Genomic DNA, 23,239 nt, shown 5'->3' with positions numbered 1-23,239 from the left:
TCTCGTCTTTGGACTGCTCCTGTCAGCTGTCGTTTTCTTCGACTGAGCTCGGTGAGAATATTTTCTACCATCTGCTTTCTTTCCAACTCGACCTCAACATCTTTCTCTTGCCACCTTGCTCCTTCCATGGCATATCCAGAGATGTGTGTCTATCATGTGCCCTCTGGGTGTTCTTGCTTCCTCCTTTTTCTCTACTAGGCTAGCCTGTACTTCTGATCTCGTCGATCCCTTGGGAGAACTTTAACAAATTCTAAATGAGGGATCAATGCTGTGAACTATGTCTCAAACTAGCACCTAACGCCTACTGGATGGTCTGCCCCATAGTAGGGTTCAGCCTTTTCTGTCCTACACGTGGTGTTATTTAAAGACTGTAACTGTGAGTGGTGCTTTTGTAGAATTAACCTCCACCCATTAAAAGTGCTGGCAGCAACAGCCAGCATCTTGAAACTCTTGCAGCACTGGAGCACTCTATTCAAAGTGTGATTAGAAATGCTAGAGAGGTTCAAAGAGAAGGCTTACTTTTTTGTGGCATTGTCTTTTTACAGTTGTCATTTTTGTTATTTTACATTTTCCTCACCAGTTGGACATTTCAACAGGGGTCATTACGACCCAGGCGGTAAGCATGGCGCTAGTTGCGCCATGGTTGCCGCCGGTATTTTACTGATTCCACCAATGGTAAATGGGGAATTACCGGCTTGTTCCAAGGTTGGCGGGCGGTAATTCCCCATTTACCATTGGCCTTTCCCCATTCCCATTTTTGCCCCATAGGGCTCAATGGGAATGGGGAAGGCGGCAATTACGGTACTGCAAATTGCGGTACTGTAATTACCTTCAAGGTCCCTTTGCGGGTCCCTACCTTAACGGCTGGTATAGATAAGCCGTTAAGGTCGGGAATCGCAAAGGGACCTTGTAGGAATGCGTTAAGGGGTTAACGGCGCTGCAACCTTTTACGGCGCTGTTAGCCCCTTAACACCTGGGTCGTAATGACCCCCAATGTGTCTAACCATGAGAACAGCAGCAGCAGGAATGCTTTTTTACACCTGTGTGCAGATCAAAGACCATGGGTTTGTACATTTTGATATAAATTGTCTTTTGTATAGGGTCCCTCTATATTGTTGTAATGGTACTAGATGAGGTGCTTAATCAAATTAGAGTTTGTAAAAGTGTGGGATGGTTTATTGGAAGCTTCCACCTGCAACAACTTACAGTAGGAAACACATTGAACTTTTCTAATGTTCTTCTTACTCCAATACTACTTGACAGAGAAATACAGCAAGCTGTCAGTGAACATTTTCTGGGCACACTGATTCTTCCATAGAGGTAAGGTGAATATTTAGGATACCCATGTATATCTTTATAGCTTTCATTGCTTTTTTCTCTTTGTGCGGAGCAGGTATCCTTTCAGGTTTGAACAAGTGATTTGCAAATTCCCCAAGAAAGTGATAATGTCCATGCAATTTAGACATATCTCTGGTTTTTATTTTTTAGATATATGTTGAAATATGTCAGCAGGATATGTAGCTGAAGATTTTTAAGCTAGTGATTTATATAAAAACAAAACAAAAGAGAACAAGTAACAAGTGTTTATTTTTCACCAAACTGGTGTTTCTTAAATAGAGGACAACCAAAGTCTGAAAGAATTAATACAAATGTAAATTATTTTGTTTGGGGTTTCTTTTATGAGCGATTTGATAAATAAAATGCCCTTAGCTGCTGCTGCCTTTGATTTTGGTAGCTTGCTAGAAATAGGATCAATTTATAGTATGATGGCCCTTTTCATTCTGTTGTGATTCTAATGTCGTTATTATGCAGTAGGCATATAGCGTTGGAAGCTCATTTTGTCAGAACCAATGCTCATCTCTTTTCTCTTTTACTTTATCACCCAGATGGAGTATCTTTGAAATTTGTCACAACACATCCAGTAATTTATCTTGGCATGATTTCCAAGATGCATCAAGCTGTTTCTTGATGTGTTTAGTATATTTACACATGCAGGTGAGCATTATTTTTTCTTTTTTTAGGTGTTTCAGCAATTCCTCCTCATCATGTATGCTGCTATTTTTGTTGGTAAAAAACAAGGGGGGAGGGGCCCTGGGAGTCCCTCTGCCGGATATTAGTCCCGGTTACCAGGGCCTTACAAAGATTCTTGAGCTCACTATTTTTCACAGAGGAAAAATATCGAAAACATATCAGTCTTTGTCCGGCCCTTGGGCAGTCCAGCACCAAAATGCTAAGCAATTCTCCTCTGACCAAGAGTACCAACAGCAACCCCATCCACGTGTTTTTTCGGTCTGGTTGAACCCCATCAGTAGGGTGGTGCTGTGCCTCTCTAAGTATTGTGAGCAATGGGTTCAACATCAGGGTTCCCCTAGTAACTTCAGGCTGGACTGCCCCACTTGGGGTGGGACCAAGCCTGATTTGCATATGGTCTTCCCCTTCTGTAATGGTTTGGCAGGCAAAGAACAATGGTCTGTGGGGTGCCCAGAGCAATGCCAATGGTAAAGATAGATTCTAAACCTTCCAGTCATCACCTCTTGTGTTTTGCTAAATTCACCCAGAGTGGGACGGGTATGCCTAGACATGGGTCCCGTGCCTGTTGGGCCTAGAGACCCAACCTACTCCTCACTGATGAGGCACAACAAGGATGAAATATGTTTAGGGATGCTTGTGGTCACTTGCAGAAGGGATGCGACTTAGCAGCTCGGGCTGGACTGCCCCACTTGGGGTGGGACCAAGCTTGATTTGTATATGGCCTTTCCCCTTCTGTAATGGCTTGGCAGGTGAAGAACAATGGTATGGAGGGTTGCCCAGAGCAATGCCAGTGGTTAAGATTGATTATAAACCTTCCAGCTATCATCTCTTGTGTTTTGCTAAAGTCACCCCGAGTGGGACGGGTATGCCCAGATGAGGGTCCTGTGCTTGCTGGGCCTAGAGACCCAAACTACTGCTCACAGTTGAGGCCCAGCAAGGCTGAAACATGTTTGGGGATGCTTGTGGTCTCTTGCAGAAGGGATGTAATTTAGCAGTTCGGGCTGGGCTGCCACACTTGGGCTGGGACCAAACCTGATTTGCATATGGTCTATCCCCTTCTGTAATGGCTTGGCAGGCAAATATCGATGGTCTGTAGGGTTGTCAAGAACAATGCCACTGGTTAAGATTGATTCTAAACCTTCCAGCCATCACCTATTGTATTTTGCTATTTTTGTTGGTGGCTTCCATTTTGATGACCAGGGATGAATGAGGGAGTCTGTGTCAAAGTTGTCTCCATTCTATATCTGATTTTACTCAGTCTTTCTTTTTGTTAGCGATTTTTTTGTATTTATCTTCACTAGGTGATGACAGTGATTCTGCCTTCTCTTCACTGGCCTGCTCCTGCCAGCTGTTGTTTTCTTCAACCGAGTTGTGTGAGGATATTTTCTACCATGTGCTTTCTTTTATCCTTGATCTCAGTACTTTTCTTTTGCCACTTTTATCCTGTGGTGTACTCAGAGGTGAGTGGCCATCGGGTGCCCTCTGTGATTTCTTTCTTCCCACTTTTTATCTTCCATTGTTGCCTGTACTTCTGATCTTGTTATGCCTTGGGAGAACTTTAACCAATTCTGTATGAGTAATAGATACTGTCAACTATGTCTCAAACTAGCACCTAACACCTTCTGGATGGTCTGGCCCATACTGGGCTGCAGCCTTTCTTGTCTTACATGTGGTCTTAAATCTTCACTGTAACTGTGAGCAGTGTTTATGCAGAATCAACTTCCACCTATTAAAGCTGCTGCCAGCAACAGCCAGAGTCTTCAAACACCTGCAGCACTGAAACACTTGGTCATCTCTCCCATCTCCAGACTGAGCCTTGCTACCATATACCGGCCTCCAGGCACCACCACCCTGTTCCTTTCTGAATGGGCTGATTTCTGCTCCTCCTTACTTTCATCCACCTTCAACCACCTCCTCCTGGGTGATTTCAACATCCAAATGGACTCCCCTGGCTCTGCATCCACTCTCTTCAGTGTCCTATGAACCTCCCATTCCCTCTCCATTCTTCCTTCTGGGTCAACCCGCTCAGCTGGACACACTTTGTACACCCTCATACATGCTGAACTCTCTCTCTCCCCTCTACTAGTCCCCACACCCTCTATTGGTCAGACCATTCTCTACTCTCCTCCCACCTTGGTCCCTTTGGCCCTCTGACTGCCCCCCAAGAAGACCTGCCAACCTCTTTTACTAAAATCCGCCCGATGAAACTCATGTCAGATGCTGCCTTTCATTCACCTTCATTCCCCCTCTGCCCATACCTCTGATACGACCTCTGAATCTGCTCTCAACAAACTCCACCTTTCCATCACCAATACTCTTGACATTCTTGCCCTAGTCATGAGGATCCACCTGAAACCTGCCTCTAAGCGTAACACCTGGTCCGACTTCAAACTTGTGGCCATGAAACTAAAGTGCTGGGCGGAGGAACGGAAGTGGCATTCTTCAGTCTCACCCTCTGACAAACTGTCCTGCCACCTGCTCCAAAGGCAGTACAAACTCCATCCACGCCAAGAAAAAAGTCCACATACAGGCACAGGTTTCCGGTGCATCCAACAACACAGGTGAACTCTTCAAGATCTGCGGGGAACTAGCCAAACCTTCTGCAGTCTCCTCCTCCTCTTCTCCTTCCCAGGCCCTCTGCAAAGCACTGGCCACACACTTCAGCACCAAAAATCAGGACACCCTGAACACCCTTGCCAGCCACCCTCCCATTCCATGCAGTACCCTTTGGGAATACTACACACAATTAAGACTATGGGTGTACGTAAAATGTCACCTTTGGTACAAGCCTGTACTACACAGGAATGGTGTAGCAGTGGCTGAGCAGCCAGACATATCTCAAGAGGGAAGTGAGCAGTACAAGATGTTACACAAAGGACTTGCAATTACAGTGGTTCAAACACACACTTACTCAAGGTTTCTCGGTAAAAGAATATACATTTATTTACAGAGTCAGTTGGAAAATATTCCACTAGTAAGAAGCAGCTCAATATCACACAATAATACACTACAATACTAACCAATACGTTTCTGAACAAGTTAGGCTCCCCTGAAGTGGGAGAAAAATGGCACATCAGTAACTTTCAAAAATTGGTAGAAAGATAAAGGTTATAAGAATCAAAGCACAATTACTTTCATGGGCAGGGCAAATAGTTTCAGTTCACTACAAGAGGCAATTCAATTCAATAGGCCAGGGCCGAAGTCAATGGTTCAGTGTCTTGGGTAGGATAGCAAAGTGCTGGTATTAAAGGGTTAATTATTTGCCAATGTTCTTAAAAGTAGTTTGCCAGAAGAAAAGTTATATGTCGGTTTAGGGGAGAACAAGCCTCCAAAGTTGGGAATCTTTCACACACTTTCACCGCGGCTGAAAGGATTTCTTTACCGCACTTGCACAGTACCTTAGAATGAAGAAAAAGCTGTAGCTGAGGCAGTTGTCCCTGGCAGTTCCTGCACATCTCGCTGTTACTGAGCTTCAGTTGTGGGGACAAGAATGAGGACCTCAGGAGTTTCCTGCACTGCCAAGGGAAGAGGCCACCAGCTTGGCAAAACATTGGTTTAAGGTGTGAGTGCCTTAAAGTCCATAAACTGGTATCCTTATCACTGGCTATCCGGTTTTCAACAGCACTCTGAAGAAAATTTGACCAGTATAGAGATGGTGTCCAGGTGGCTTGCGGGTTGGTTGTTCCAACCAGCTCAAGGGAAGAAGTCGTCCTTGAAGGGCTTCTGTGTCGAGGGAACTTTCAGGGAATTTAGACCTGCAGCAGGGGTTCACCAGTGGACCAGTGGTTGCAGCAGTTGTCTTCTTTCAGCTCGTGTTCGGTTCTTTCATCCAGTGGTCGACTCTTCTTTCCAAATCCCAGAGACCTGCTTTTAAACAGTTTTCTCCCATTCATTCCAGCCTAGCTGTCACTCACCCAGAAGGGTGGCTGTCCTTGCCAGACAGTCAGCCTGCCAATCACACCAGAGCGCATTCAGGACTCCTAGGAGACTAAGCACAGGGAGTTTCAGGCACCTCGCTCATATCCTGTCCACCCTAGACATTCAGGCGCCAGAGGAGGGCTTCAGCACTGAAGCCTGCTACAGGCCAATGAACAAAGGGACCAAACCTGGTTAAACACAAAAATGACCTTACCTAAAAGAAACGACAAAAAAAGTTGACCGGAGGCTGTTTTTACAAATAGGTCTTGGGCTCCATATTGGAAAACATGGCTGACCCGATTCTTAGCTACTAGTGTTCGCAGTCGGGAAAATTCATGGTAGTTTGTTCTAAAACCACTGCCACCAGCCATTTCAAGAGGAAAGGGTAACTTTTGACTGTTACATGAGAGTTTAGACATAGGGGATACTAGGCAACCCCTCCAGCATCCTAAAGGAAGATAGTCTGTGCTGGTTCTGTACATTTAGAAGGACTAGCAAAGTAAATTTAACTTTACATACTCTGGGAGCCAGTAGTCCATCCCAGTGAGGGTACTTAAACCTGGGGGAGTCTGAAAGACACCCCTGTGCCAGTGCACTGAAGGTGCTGTGTGACACACAAGAAAAAGATGATGCCTATGGAGTTGTTTAAAACTCCATTTCCAAAGAACACAAAAGTAAAACACACATCAAAATACATGAAAGAGTGGGAAAAAAGGTTCACACTCTTTCCAGATAAAAATTAAAATGCTAGAAATCCAGCAACGTTGCTGGGGTCCTCAAAGGGTAAGGGAAATTAGCACATTCTTGAGAATTCTCCCTAACACTCGCCCCTCCCCCTCCAGACTAAGGGACAGGAGGATTTAATCCACTCCTGGATGAATCTCCTGACTCCAGTCGGTCAAACATCCTGGAGAGACAATAAGCATTTTGGTGGTGACACCCAGACCTGTGTTCAATGGAAAAATCAAACCCTTGCAGGCTGATTGACCATCTCAGTAGTTTAGGGTTTTCCCCTTTCATTTGCATCAACCATCTCAAGCGTTGTTGGTCAGTCTGAATCACAAAAGTAGATCAATACAAGTATGGTCTAAACTTCTTCAGTGACCACACAATAGCAAAACATTCTCTTTCAAAGGTAGCCCCCTTTGTTTCAGGTTCCTTCAGCTTCCTGCTGTTGAAGCAAATGGGCTGCTCCCTACCTTTCTTATCCAGCTGACGCAGAACTGCACCTATACTGTATTTGAAGCATCAGATTGCACAATGAAGGTTTGGTTGTAGTCAGGAGATTTTAATACTGGAGCTTGACAAAGGGCTTTCTTAAGTCCTTCAAATGCTTGAGTGGACTCCTCTTTCCACCTGACCTTTTTAGGAAATTTGGGAGAGGAGATCACATTCAAGGGAGAAGCTTTGGTCCCATAGTTCTCTATGAAGTTCCTATGGTAACCAGTGAGGCCTGGGAAGGCTCTCACTTGGGTTTGAGTAGTAGGAGTGGACCAGTTTTGTACAGCTTCTATCTTGCTAGGCAATGGCCTGATTTCACCTCCTCCTACCTCATGTCCAAGGTAGACCACTTTACTCTCACCAATTCAAGAAGACCTTGCCTTTATGGTCAGATTGGCCTGCTCAAAAGCCTACAAAACATATCTTAAGTGGTCAACATGTTATTTCCAAGTAGGACTGTGCACTGCAATGTAATCCAAGCATGCTATGCAGAAGTCCTCCATCCCATTCAGAATCTGGTTAACCATCCTTTGGAATGTTGCAGATGCATTCTTTAGTCCAAAAGGCATTACCTTAAACTGACAGAGGCCTGCTAGGGTTGAGAATCCAGTTTTATCCTTGGCATGGTCTGTCAGTGCTATTTGCCAATAGCCTGAAGTGAGATCAAATGTATTGAGGTACTTGGATGAACCAAGTTTGTCCACCAGTTCATCTGTCCTTGGGTATCTGTCTTGCTGACTGCATTAAGAGCTCTATAGTCCACACAGAATCACAACTCCTTGGTTCCTGCCTTTGGCACTAGTACAGCTGAACTAGACCATGGACTTGTAGATGGCTCTATTACCCCAAGATCAAGCATCGTATTGATCTCCTCCTTTATGTGGGTTCTTACATGATCTGACATCCTGAAACCTCTGCTTTTAACAGGTAAACAGTCACCAGTGAGAATATCATTCTGGCCCCGAGAGGTCAAGCCTGGTGATAGTGAAAACGAGGAGGGAAACTGATTTAACAGTAACTTGCACTCCTCCTGTTGTTCCAGTGTCAGATTAGAAGAGAGATTAACTCCTTCTAACTTCTCATCTAAAGGCTGTCCTCTGAGTAGGTCAGGCGGTTCACTCTCCTCCTCCTCCTCTTGAGCTAAAGCTAGAAGCAAAGTTCCCACTTCTGGTCTTGAGACATAAGCTTTTAGATGGTTGGTGTGAAAGACTCTGGGAGCCTCCTTAGGATTGCCTAACTCTACCAGATAGCTGACCTTTCCCAGTTTTCCCAAAAACTTGAAGGGCCCTATCCATTTGTCCTGCAAGGCCCTCTGCCTTGTAGGTACCATAACTAAAACTTGCTGGTCTTGAGTAAACTCAACCATGTTGGCCTTCTGGTCATGCCAATGCTTTACCAGAGCCTGACCTGCTTTTAAGTTATCTGATGCCTCTGCCATCATGTGTGACATTCTCCTACGGAGAACTATCACATAGTCAGTGAATCTCACTGGCTTGGGGGAAGGAGCACTCTCCAACCCCTTCCAAATTAGGGCCAAGGGACCTCTAACCTCTAACTAGATGGCCATAGAGAAGCTCAAAGAACTAAATGCAACTCCCTCCTGAGGGACTTCTAAATAAGCAAATAGAAGGCATGGCAGTAGAAGATCCCACTTTCTCCTGAGGGTTTCCTCTAAAGCACCTATCATGCTCCTCATTGTTTAGTTAAACATCTCTACCAACCCATTTGTCTGAGAGTGGTAGGCATTTGAGAACTTGTAAATTACTCAACAGTTCTTCCACATGGCCTGCATGAAGTGGGACATAAAATTGGATTCCCTGTCAGAGATAACTTCCTTAGAAAACCTACCCTGGTAAAAATACCAAGTAGGGCCTTAGCTACAGCCTGAGCTATAACAGTCCTCATAGGTATTGCTTCAGGATACCTGGTAGCATGGTCTACTACAACCAGCTCCTGTGGCAGCTCCTACAGAGGTTATCTACATCAGACCCCAACTTAGGCCAGTAGTAATACAGATAAAGCCTTTACTTAGTCTTCTTGAAACTCAAGTGACCAGCCAAAGAAATATCATGGGCTAACTGTAGGAAATGTTGTCTGCTTTTCAGAGGCACTACAAGTCTTCAGTAGTCCCCTGAAATAGACTCAGTAGGTTCATTGTAGAAGAGGCCATCTTCCCAGTGCAAATTATGCTTCCCTGGCTCTTGCCCTTCCAGCTGGGAAGCTGCATGTAGACCTTCAAGAGTAGGCCACCCTCTTTGACCTCTGCTGAAGTCTGCCCTACAGGGTCCACCTTCTGCCAGTAAAGATTGTAACTCTGAGTTGTCTGCAGGATCCTGATCTCCAACAGGAGCAACATGCTCTTCCAGCTCTGATTCCTCAGCAGCTTATTCAACCACACTAGGTTGTATCTCACACTCAGCCTCAACTGGCGGAGCAGTCACAGGTGCGACTTTGGACATCCTCTCAGGGATGTCCTTGTTGGTAGCACAGGAGTGCTGGCTGACTTCTTCTTTGAGGCTTTGGGTTTCCCTTTCGCCTCTTTTTTCTTAGAAATTGCAGTCAGTAAGTCCTGTGGACTGGGGGTTATAGTTTCCTCTATACGCTCCCCTGGAGAGCCTCTTAAGGTACTTTCCCTGGCCTTCCTAGTCTGCTCCTATTTCCTTTTGCTGGGCGGCCTGGGGGTGCTTGATGCCACTCCAAAGTTGTTAAGTCATTCCCTAACAGGACACTCACAGGTACTTCACTCTGCACATTTACAGGTATCTTGACAGTCATGTCATTGCACTGGGTGAGTTGGTAACTGGGGAAGCATTTGGACAGAGCCTCCAGCAAGCTTAGTGATCAATGTGGGTGCCTTAGCAACATCTTCTACCTTGAAAGATTATTCATCCACTACAGTAATGCTGGCCCCAGTGTCTCTGATGGCAGGGGTCTCCTGACCATTCACGAGAACACTGTCTTTGTAATACTCTTTGGTATTGTTTGAAATGGAATTTTAGACATCTAAGTTCTGTTGTTCCCACAGACCGAGGGACACTACAGAAACGCTGGCTGAATCATTCATGGGTTCCTCAGCCAGTAGGAGAAAGTTTCCACTTGCCATTTGAACTTCTTCCTCTGGGGAGAAGGCTAAGGAGACATTGTAGATACCTGAAGGTGTACACTTACATCTGGGATCCCTTTTCAAATGATCAGTTGGCCCACAAGCCTAACATTTTCCAAATGTCTTCATGAATGGGGGTTTAGCCTGACCCACCTCTGGTTTAGCACCAGGGGTTCCACTAGCCTGATTTGGTTTCCCTTGTGGCTTACCCTTGTTATGTTTGTGGCCCTCTTTTGGACTGGATGTATTAGAATTCTCTTTGTAATCTTTCTTGTGCTGTTTTCCCTCATCCCTCTTCTGAGTGCCCCAGAATCATTGCGAGTAGCCCTGTTTGCAACCCACTAGTCAGCAGCCCTTGCCATCTTCTTTGGATCAATTCAGCCAAGTGCTGTCTCAGCTCAGGAGAACAGGCATCATAAATAGATTCCAACATAAACAGATTTCTCATACCTTCATAGTGTTAACTCTGTAACCCTTAAACCAACCATCTACGTTTTTCAAACATTCACACACCCAGGTAGCCCAAGGGGTATCATCATGCTTTTGAGGGTTCTAAACCTCTGTAACTCTCACCTGGTATCCACGGGGGTGTCACCAAGTCCAGACTGCTTCCTCCACTGGACCCCTTCCCTTGGATTCTTATTTGGCTGAAGACCAGGTCTGAAAACACAGGAGTTAGGTTTAGCTTGATTGTCTCCTCCAACCCGGAACCCACCTCCCTCATAGCCAAATGACCCCTTAATGCACTTCTCACCTTGCTTTTTGATAAGGTGCGCTCTCCGCCCTGCCTCTCAGTGCAGGGGTGCGTTGGGGAGGGGCACGTCGCTGCCAGCTTGCTTCACTGGTGCGGGTCCGTTCATCAGGTAAGTCTTGCTTTGACTGTTTGTCCTTTATTTTCCAATTGTCTCTATCAATGTCTTCCTTTGTTTGTAGGTGCAGATGAAGTTCCTGTGATGTTGTGCTGCCTGAGTTGTACACGAGATGGTAAGTGAGCGCGGAGCGCGGCGCTATGTGCCTTTCTTGTGCTAACCTGTTTATTGTCTTTCAAAAATGGCCCATTTCCTGTGGTTTAAAGGTCTCCCAAATGCGTCCAGCCTGGCGAAGATATTGGGTAAAAACAAATGGTTTCCAAAGTACGGTAGTTGGTCCTTGATTGTATAGGGTTCTCCCCATGAATCCCATTCTTGTAGCAACTCGGGAGTCATCTCATGCGGATCTCCTGCCGCAATTCGTCCTGAGTCATCATGGTTGTAATGCCCAGGAGCTTGTCACTTGGGATGATGACCACGGGATCGGGGGTCGTGTATACCAATTCATCCGTACCCATGTGGGAAAGGGCGTTGGCTTTTCCGTTTTTGACTCCGGGTCGAAAAGTGATCACATAATGATATTCCATGAAGAAAAGGGCCCAGCGTAACTGTCGTGAGGATTGGACCTTGGCAGTTTTTAGGTATTACAGATTTTGATGGTCTGTTATCACAGTGATAGTGTGCCTGGCACTGAGAAGATAGTGTCACCAGGCCTTGAAGCATGATTTGATGGCTAGGAGCTCCTTGTCCGTGATAGCGCAGTTGAGTTCAGGTGGTGACAATTTACGGGACCAGAATGCTACAGGGTGCAGCTGGCCGTTTTGTGGATCCCTTTGTGAGAGAACTGAGCCCATTGCCATGCTGGAGGTGTCTGTTTCCACCACATACGGCAGATCCGGACAAGGGTGTTGTAAGATCGGGGAACAGCTGAATCTCACCTTGAGTTCTTGGAAGGCCTTTTCTGCCTCTTCCATCCACTGGAACCTCTTGTTGCACTTTCTCAATAACAATGTGATTGGATGCACTATTTGAGAAAATCCTGCAATAAATCGGCATTAACAATTTGCAAAGCCCAACATGCTCTGCATTCCTTTGAATGAATTTGGGGCTGGCCAGTTTAGAACAGCATCAACCTTATGTGCATCCATTTGGATTCCTTTCGGAGTGATGATGAAGCCGAGGAACTCCACCTCAGTGACATGAAATTAACATTTTTCGAGTTTGGCATAGAGATGATGCTGGCAAAGTTTCGCAAGGACGGAACGAACATGCATCACATGGTCTTGTTTCGAGGCCGAGTATACCAGGATATCGTCTATGTAGACCAGAGCACAGACATCAATCAGCTCTCTCAGGACATCGTTCATGAAATACTGGAATGCAGCGGGGGTGTTGCAAAGGCCAAATGGCATTACCTGGTATTCGTACAGGCCATATTTGGTGCGGAACGCGGTCTTCCATTCATCTCCCTTTTTAACTCGGACAAGATGATATGCTCCTCTAAGGTCCAATTTTCGTATAGATTTGGCATCTTCGACTTGGTCGAGCAATTCCGAAATAAGTGGCAGAGGGTATTGATTCTTAACGGTGATTTGGTTCAGTGCACAAAAGTCAATGCAAGTCCTCAAATCTCCTTCCTTCTTCGGCACGAAGAATAGGGGAGATGCTGCTGGTGACTTTGAGGGGCGAATAAAACCATTAGCCAGGTATTGCTCAAGGTAGGCTTTCAAAGGTTGGTTCTCTGGTTCCGTAAGTGCATAGATTCGACTACAAGGGATTTGGGCTCCTGGTACCAGATCGATTTGGCAATCATAGGGCCATTGGCGAAGCAAGGTGTTAGCTTGTTCCTTTTGAAATACATCCTGAAAGTCCTGATATCCACTAGGTAGAGTACCGATCACACCCAGGGTTATTGCTGCGGTTCCACGGACTGATGGGCTGGCAGTTGTTGACTTTCTTCCATGGTAATAGCAGGTGCGGGTACAGCCTTGGAAAAGACCAGTTCTCAAGCACGCCAATCTATAAGTGGATTGTGTGCAACCAACCACGGCATCTGAAGGATCAACCAGAACTGAGGCGCCTTGATGAGGCCGAAAGTAATTGATTCCCGGTGGCAATCTTGACACAGAAGGGTTATAACTGTTGTGCACTGGGATACTGTGCCGGAGGCGATTTCTGTACCATCTATGGTGATCACTGTCTCGGTGGTCAATTTAGGGCATAGAGAGAGCCCCATCTTTGCTGCAAGATCCTGGTCAATATAATTCCCAACTGCTCCACTGTCGATGTATGCTTCTACAGTATGTATCTTAGACGGTGGTTGGTGATTGATTAGAATCACAGGCAATGCAAAATGGGAGGTCTGTAGTTGATTTTCTTCGCTCGACAAATGGACCCCTACATTTGGCGGGCTTGGTAGTTTTCCGACTCCTCGTTCATGGTTTCCTTATCCGTGGCTTCCACAGTTCTCCTTGGTGGCTTTACTGGACACTCTTTGAGGAAATTACCTGATTTTCCGCAGTATAGACATAACTGCTGTTCCCTTCTCTTATCTCTTTCAGCCTTGGTTAATGGCGGTCTCACCGCTCCCAGTTGCATCGGTTCCACCGAGTTGCCTGTCACCCGTGGAACCTGGTCTTTGGACTGCACGAACATAGGGCGAATGTCTGGCCGGCTCCGATCTGCCTTTCGGTCTTGCAACCTGTGATCAAGTTGAACCACGAGGTTGATGAACTCCCCACAGTCTTTCAGCGGATCCGCACTCTTGGGCAAGTACATTCTTTAGCTCTCCCCATAAGCCCCGATGAAATAGCATGGTTCGACTACGAGCCTGTTAAAGGTCGCTATATATGTTAATAAGTCTTGGTTACCTTGACAAAGAGACAAGAGTTCATTATCTACTGCCTGTCCATGCGTACGACGGGCGAAGAGCTTTTCCATCTCTTGCTGGAAACCCCTCAAAATCACGTAACAGAGGGTCATCCTGACTAACAAAAGGTACTGTCCCAAAAAAGGCTAGTTGTAATTGCCAAGCCACACTGTCGCTCTCTGTTAGTCCCAAACTGGGATGTTAAAGTTTGGAAAATTGTATATTACTAATTCCAATAGTATTCTTCATATAGTAAATGAAATTCAACTAGAGTTCTGTAATAAATCAATCTGATATTTTGTTCCTTCAAAAATAAGGGTATCCAGTTAAAATGTCAAAAACATTTTTTCGAATGCAATAATGTCGAAAAAAATAATGCTGGAAAAAAAAAATTGAATGTGTTTTTTTTTTATTTGTATTTTTCTTTTGGGTTTAGCTAGTAAAAATCAATTGAAAAAAAAAATCATTTTTTTCGGCATTTTTTTCCCGACATTATGGCATTCGGAAACATGTCATTCGACATATTCACTATAAACCAAAAATAAGTTTATATACATAGGGTTTGTTTTTCACTAATAATGTCTTAGTGAGGACACAGTCAACATATTTATACGGCTTAGACTTAATTGCCAATGCATTTCAGAATTTCCTCCTTCATCAGGGTGAGTCTTACATAATGCAATAAAACCATCAGAATTTCGTACGTAAACACAAATGTAAATGATAGTAAATGAAAAATGAAACATCACCTACCATATTCAATTGTTGCCAAAGGTCGCCAAAGTACACATGTTGAAAAAGAAAATAATAACAAAATTGGAATTAGTAAAATGTGAATGGTAATGGATGGAAGAAATAATGCATTGAAGACAACTTGTTACCTATTTTTATAGTTGACTGTGTGCAATCAGGAAGAGGTCCTGTAAAATCCAAAAGACGCCTATGATCAGCGTTTGTCTGTTTCACTGTTGCAGGCGGCGGGGAATGCCACTGCTAAATGTTCACTGTGAATGAAATAAACCACGTGTCAATCCTTATAGCAATACATAAAAGAATGAGTCAATAGAAAATGCTCGATGCGAAACCAACTTGTTGTCGAGGCTTGTTTCTTTCCTGCACAGCAGCTCTACAACGCGCATGAAGAATTCCAGGTTCTTTTGTATGCCGTTGACTTAGCAACAGAGCTGGTTGTATGTGGACGCGTCGCACTAAAGTGAGCGCGGCGCGGAACACTAAGGAATATGTACGTATCCTAACTGTGTTGTTTACTGTTGTCTGGGCAACGGGGATAGGTGGATTGTGTTTTGTGAGTCTTTGCGTTCTGTAACGCTCACCTGGTATCCATGGGGGCGTCACCCAGTCCGGACTGCTTCCGCCTCTGGACCCCTTCCCTTGGACTCTTGTTTGACTGAAGACCAGGTCTGAAAACACAGGAGTTATGTTTAGCACTTCTCACCTTGCTTTTTGATAAGGTGTGCTCTCCATCCTGCCTCTCAGTGCAGGGGTGCATTGGGGAGGGGCACGCCGCTGCCTAGTTGCTTCACTCATGATGGCTCTTCATAGTCCAGACCTGCTGCGACTCTGTTCGTCAGGTAAGTCTTGTTTTGACAGTTTGCCCTTTATTTTGCAATTGTGCCTGAGATGTGCACGAGATGGTAAGTGAGTGTGGAGCCTGGCGCTATGTGCATTTCTTGTGCTGACCTGTTTATTGTCTTTCTTGCAGGCCACGATGCTGATCCGGACTGTGCATGCCGAGAAGATGGAGAGCGGTGAGTAGTGGTGAGCTAACTGCCTACTGGCACTCTGCTTAGTAATCAGTCCTTTCTTTTCTTCTTGCAGGTGGTAGAAGGCCCAGGATGGTAATGGCCCCAAAGCGAGTTCAATGCAGGTAAGCGAGCACCTTTGCTGTTTTAGATATGAAACCCTTACTAATGCTGCTTCTCTGTATTTTTCCCTCAGGTTGTGGTTTCCTTGATGGAGCGAGGTACGCCGAGATGCTGGATGTTCGGGTTACTAGAGCGGAGTACTGTCTACTTCTCTCATCTCCATTACAACATCAGATGCAACTGGGGGTAGCCTAGAAAGAAGCAAAGAAATCAGCTGATTCCCTGTAATGTTCTGAATCCCATGGTTATATTCAAAAGTAGCCAACCAATCCAAAATATCAACCTTAACCTCATACATACTTATTGGATCTTTGGGCATGCAAGGCCTCTTAGGACTGGAAGACCTAGAAGACTCTGGGAGAGATAACTTTTTCATTTCAAGTGCATGATTCAACTCCATTTCTCTGAGCTTAAGTTCCTGATGTTTGCTTTCAGTTTTCATTTCAATCCTTTTAAATTCTAACTCCAATATCCTCTTCTCAAGAGAGACAAATTTAGGACTTAGTGTTGGAGCTGATGGGGACCCTGTGGCTAAAGCTTGAGGCCTATGAGCAGCTAGAGGTCTGCATTATTTTCCACATTTGCTGCAGAAGTAGGTATATCAGACCCACTTCTCAGACTTTGGTATTCCAACAACTTGTCTATCAATTCAACCTTTTTGCATTTACAGTGAGGTTCCTAGCTTTAGACATCTCTCTCAATTGATCAACTGTTAAAGTGACTAGGGTCTCCTGTCTGTAGCTATCCATATCAGGCATGATAAAACAATTGCTTTTCTAGTGGTGTTTAGCCTTGTGAGGGCTATTTGAACAAAGGAAAATAGCAGCACTCTAAATATAATAACTATTCTTTTATCCTCACCACTTGCCACCAGTGTTAGGCAGAATCACATACAGTACCCTTTGGAAATACTACACACAGTTAAGACTACAGGTGTAAGTACAATTTCACCTTTGGTACAAGCCTGTACTACACAGCTATGTGGTAGCAGTGGCTGAGCAGCCAGACTTATCTCAAGAGGGAAGTGAGCAGTACAAGATGTTACACAAAGGACTTGCAATTACAGTGGTTCAAACACACAATTACTCAAGGTTCCTTGGTAAAAGAATATACATTTATTTACACAGTCAGTTGGAAAACATTCCACTAGTAAGAAGCAGCTCAATATCACACAATAATTCACTACAATACTAAACCAATAAGTTTCTGAACAAGTTAGGCTCCCCTGAAGTGGGAGCAAAATGGCACCAGTAGCTTTCCAAAGGGGTAGAAAGACAAAGGTTATAAGAATCAAAGCACAATTACTTGCATGGGCAGGGCAAATAGTTTCAGTTCACTACAAGAAGCAATTCAATTCAATAGGCCTGGGCCAAAGTCAATGGTTCAGTGTCTTGGGTAGGATAGCACAGTTCTGATAGTAAACAGTTAAGTCTTTGCCAATGTTCTTAGAAGGAGTTTGCCAGAAGAAAAGTTATATGTCGGTTTAGGGGAGAACAATTCTCCAAAGTTGGGAAAGTTTCACAAACTTCCACCGTGACAGAAATTATTTCTTTACCGCACTTGCACAGTACAAGTACTTGCACGGTACTTGCACAGAATGAAGACAAAACTGTGGCTGGGGAAGTTGTTCCTGGCAGTTCCTGCAGATCTTGCTGTTCCTGAGCTTCAGTCATGGGGACAAGAAGGAGGACGTCAGGAGGTTCCTGCACTGCCCAGGCACGAGGCCACCAGCTTGGCAAAACGTGGGTTTAAGGTGTGAGTGCCTTAAAGTCTACAAACTGGTATCCTTATCACTGGCTATCCGGTTTTCAACAGCGCTCTGAAGAAAATTCGCCCAGTATAGAGACATTTTGCAGGTGGCTTGCGAGTTGGTTGTTCCCACCAGCTCAAGGGAAGAAGTCGTCCTTGAAGGGCTTCTCTATCGAGGGAGTTTCAGGCAATTCAGACCTGCAGCAGGGCTTCACCGGTCATTCAGGAGTTGCAGCAGTCGTCTTCCTTCAGCTTGTCTTCGGTTCTTTCGTTCCAGTGGTCGACTCTCCTTTCCAAGTCCCAGAGACCTGCCTTTAAACAGTTTTCTCCCATTCATTCCAACCCAGCTGTCATTCACCCAGCAGGGTGGTTGTCCTTGCCGGACAGTCAGCCAGCCAATCATGCCAGAGTGCATTCAGGTCTCCTAGGAGGCTAAGCACAGGGAGTTTCAGGCACCTCCCTCACATCCTGTCCACCCCAGACACTCAGGCGCTAGAGGAGGGCTTCAGCACTGAAGCCCGCTAAAGGCCAATGAACAAAGGAACCAAACCCGGTTTGGCGCGCAGAGTTAAACACAAGTTGACCAGAGTCTGTTTTTACAGATAGGTCTTGGGCGCCATATTGGAAAACATGGCTGACCTTATTTTTAGCTCCTGGTGTTCGTGGACGGGAAAAATCATGGTCGTTTGTTGTATAACCACTGCCACCAGCCATTTCAGGACGAAAGGGTAACATTTGACTGGTACATGACATAGGGGATGGCATGACATAGGGGATGGTAGGCAACCCCTCCAGCACTCTATCAGAAGATAGTGTGTGCTGGTTCTATAAATTTAAAAGGACTAGCAAAGTCAATTTAACTTTTCATGCTCTGGGAGACAGTAGTCATTCCCAGATGAGGTATTTAAACCTGGGGGAGTCTGAAAGACACCCCTGTACCACTGCACTGAAAGTGCTGTGTGACACACAAGAAAAAGATGATGCCAATGGAGTTGTTTAAAACCCAATATCCAAAGAACACAAAAGTAAAACACAAGTAAACTGAAATAGGACTATAGCGATTACTTGCATCCCTACACTAATACATGGTTCGCAATGAGCTAACGATTGATACAGCAAAAACAAAAATTGTGTCAATTGGGAATGTAAAAAATAAGAAAGACAAATCGTTTGGGTGGATGGTTGATGGAGAATTTATTGTATCTGTAGACTCCATCAGATATTTGGGAATCCAATTTAACAACTCGGTTTGCGAGTACCATTGGGTGAAAGAATTGAAAAATAAAATGCAGATGCTTGCCTTGCAAGGAGCAAAAATCAATAGAAGATACAGAAAGTTTTCATTGGACCCGCCCTCAAATTTTACCTACAAAAAGTTATGCCAATCATAAGCTTTGGTGCTGAGGCGGGGTGGAATGTCAATGAGCAAATCTGGCATTCATTGGAAGGGCGATTCTGGCGATATGTGTTGAGACTGCCACAATCGACATCTATGACGGTACTGCGACATGAACTGTCAATAAACTCGCTACATTCAAGAGTAATATGGAACTCTATTGCGGCAATGCGAAAGATGTCTCTAGAGTTTCCGTCGCCAGCATATCAAATATTTGGAAACGAGTACGATCGAAACAGCAAAAACCTACTCAGTCTTTGGTTCCACTGATTAAGGTCATTCTTGAAGGCAGCTGATATTAATAATCAAGAGCTACTAAATCGCCCGCAATATGCCAAGAAGAGATTTGAAAATTGGGCATGGATCATAAATCAAGAATCTCGAAACAAGATGGACTCAATTAAATTTTTGGGACATGACTACAAAAAATTAAATATATACCCACGATATTTGATCCAATGTCCTTCTCGTCACCATCGAGATCAATTTCCAAGGCTCAGGACAAACAACTTGAAAACAAAGGAAATGCTCTGGAAAAGAAAGGACAAGTCAATAAAAGATAATCTCTGTCGGTTTTGTGGAATGGCTATTGAAACTTCAAAATACTTGCTAATCGAGTGTGAACAGACTAATCCAACGAACACTACATCTTGGAAAGTTTGCTCCATTAGATGACGATATGAATGGGAGGTGGGCCAGATGCATCTCAGGGAAAAATATAAAACTTGTATATGCAACTGTAAACTATATGGACATGATCTTAAAAGTAGATGTCTAATCAACTTCTAATTTGTGCTGATTGAAAGATTGCAACAGGTTAGAATAGAGTGGGATGTGTAACATTATGTTGGGATACTTGAAAGCAAATGATGAGAACTTTGCTTTCTCTTTTTTTTCTTTCTCGTTGTCTCTTTTCTGTATTGTCCTTGCACTTGTCTCTTGTATATTTTGGATGTTATCATTATTATTAGAGGATGTATGGATTTTTTTCTTTCTGTCTTTCTTTTTGAAACAGAAGTTTTTGCCTTGTGTTTAAACTGTAGTTTCTATCAAATAAAAAAAAGAAACACACATCAAAATACATGAAAGAGTGGGAAAAATGTTTCACACTCTTTCCAGGTAAAAATTGAAATCCTAGAAATCCAGCAAAGTTGCTGTGGGCCTCAAAAGGTAAGAGAAATTAGAACATTCTTGAGAATTCTCCCTAACAGAGGTTCAGAAAGAGGCTTTATTATTGTGGCATTGTCTTATATTTTCCTCATTAGTTGTATATTTGATCATGTCTAACCATGAGAACAGCAGCATTAGCAATACTTTTCTACACTAGATACCCGTTGTTAGGAAAGATTTCACATTTGAATATAATTTTCCCTTCATGTATCAACCCCCAAACATTTTGCTGCTGTTCTACACCCTGATCTAACCTTTGCCAGAGTAGCGCAGCCATCAGCCGCACTCCTCTGGGCTTTCGCTCACTTCTTATGGGGAAACTGACATGCCCTTAAGACAGTCAGTCCTGGGAGACTTTGTTTCCCTTAGTCCTTTCCTCATGTTGCAGCTTTTATGTAGCATGTAACAAGAGAGCAATGTAACATACTTTACAGCACCCTTGGGTCTCTAGTCATTCCAAAGGCCCTAGAAGCTCTTGCTGGACTTATTATGAACTGTGCAGAGGTGTCACGGACAGAACTTGTGGCAGCTATCGTTTATCTTATGTTTTGAATCCTTTTTTGTTTGGAAAGACTCTTGCCCGATAGTTAAAAAGATTCAGAGAGTATAAGAAAAAAGAAGGTGGTACTTGGGTATCTTATGTAACTGAATCCTTAAAAAACTTGACTGGCTGGGTTGAAGGTTATAAGGTTTCTACCTTTGAAGGTATGATAAATCTTATCATGCTGGAACATATTTTTGCATCTTCTTCCCCTGAGCTTAAGCAGCATTTGGCAGATTTGAAAGGAGATAGATCATAAGAAGCTAGCCATTGCGGCAGATTTGTGGGTGTCACATTGAGTGCCCCATAAGGACAAGACTCATCCTGGTATGCAAAAGGAAGGGAAAAGGTCCAAAGATAAGGAGGGTGGGGAAACTGATAAATCTTCTTCCCAAAAAGGCCACAAAAAGAAAAATAAGGGTAAGACACAAGAGAACTCACAGGGTAGTGGAGGTCAGCCTCTGAAACAGAACTCTGGTTATAGTAAGCCTCCCTATGTGAACAGACCAAAGGGATCTTGTTTTGCTTGTGGAGCAACTGACCACGTGAAGGGGGATCCCAGATGTAAGGTCAAAACCTTGGGTGTCCACTCTGCTAATCTGGCCTTCTCCTCCTACGAGGAAGAAGAGATTACCGGAGCATCCTTCTCCTCAGACTCCTTCCCCAGTGGGATTGAAGCTGAGGTAGTTTTAGTTTCCCTTGGTTCCTGGGAGCCTAAAGTCTCAGAGGCTTATGCTAGGATTCCAGATAACACCAAGCACTACTTTAAGGACAGTGTGCTGATCAATGGATTAGATACTCCAGCTCTTAGGGATAGTGGGCGCAGTCGAACTGTAGTGGATTCTACCTTGGTAGACCCAGAGGAAGTTGCCAGAGCTACTCTGATGCCCACTAAGTTGACTGATGGCCCACCTCTCATGTTCCCAGTAAAACCTGTAAATCATACTATCAATGGTACAGCAGTCAAGATTCCAGTGAGCATTCAGAGGAGTGTCCCATGAAAGGTCTTGTTGGGCAATGATCTCTGAGCATTAGGGCTTGTGGGAGATACTGCTTACAGACCATGCACAAGGTCTCAAACTAGGGCAGCACTGGACAAGACCAATGCCCTGCCCCAGCCAAAGGGGAAACACAAGGCTAAAGGAGTCAAAAAAGTAAAAAGAGGGAAAGAAAATATTCCCCCTAACTCACCTACCACTGAGGTGGAGGTAGTTGGTCAATCACCCGGACCTGACGAGGAGGTGGTGACGCCTGAAGTATTTGACCCCAATGACCATCCTGAACTAAACTATTTGTTAGTAGAAGGTGGTCCTGACAGGGACGAATTCAGTAAAGGTCAACGTGAGTGCCCATCTCTGGAAGGCCTAAGGAGACAGGCCTGCTCCCAGTTTGACGGTGAACCTCCTGGAAAGCATCAGATTTATTGGGAAGGTGGGCTCCTGTATAATGAGCCTACAGAGTCTACAGAAGGCGACATAGGAGGTTGGTGGTTCCCCTTGCTGTAAGACCCTTCCTCCTGCAGCTGGCGCATGAAGTGCCCCTTGCTGGTCACCTTGGTATTAAGAGGACCAAGCAAAGGTTATCCATGCACTTCTACTGGCCCAAGATGGGGGTGCAAGTAGAAAGTCACTGCAGGAGTTGTGTCTCCTGCCAGTTATCTGATTAGAGTGGTTCAACAATCCAAGCTATATTGGTACCACTCCCAGTTGTGGGGGTACCATTTGAGAGTGTAGGGATTGACATAGTTGGTCCCCTTGTTCCCCAAACATCCTCAGGCAATAGGTTTATCCTGTGCTGGTCGACCATGCCACCAGGTATCCTGAGGCCATCCCAATGAAAACTGTGACTGCCAAGTCAGTTGCAAAAGCGTTACTTGGCATCTTTACGAGGGTTGGCTTCTCTAAAGAAGTTGTGCCTGACAGAGGCAGAAACTTTATGTCAAAGTATATGCAGGCTATGTGGAAGGAATGTGGGGTCCCCTATAAGTTTTCTTCTGCATACCACCCCCAGACCAATGGTCTGGTGGAACGGTTTAACAGGACATTGAAAAGTATGATTGGGGCTCTGGAAGAACCTCAAAGAAGAAAATGGGATCTTCTTTTACCATGCTTATTGTTTGCCTACAGAGAGGTACCACAAGAGGGGGTTGGCTTCAGTCCCTTTGAACTTCTGTTTGGTCACTATGTGAGGGGACCCTTAGCCATAGTCAAGGAGGAATGGGTGATGCCCACTCCCCCCATTACTACCAACGTAATAGACTATGTGTTAGGGCTCAGAAAAAGGATGGTACTCCTGATGGGTCTGGCTAGTGACAAGTTGAAGGCAGGACAAGCTCTGGTGAAACATTGGTATGATTAGAAAGCTTCCCTCATTAACTTTACACCTGGTAAGAAAGTCCTGATCATGAATCCCATAAGGACTAGGGCTTTACAGGATAAATGGTCAGGCCCTTACACAGTGGTGGAGTCACTGGGTGAGGTCAACTATTTAGTGGCCCTGGGAAGGCCGGGACAGGCTCCAAAAGTGCTCCATATAAATAGGCTGAA

The sequence above is a fragment of the Ambystoma mexicanum genome, chromosome 11 (assembly GCF_040938575.1).
Source record: "Ambystoma mexicanum isolate Mex_15411 chromosome 11, UKY_AmexF1_1, whole genome shotgun sequence".
In the NCBI taxonomy this organism is placed as follows: domain Eukaryota; kingdom Metazoa; phylum Chordata; class Amphibia; order Caudata; family Ambystomatidae; genus Ambystoma; species Ambystoma mexicanum.
This window is presented reverse-complemented; position numbering follows the sequence as displayed.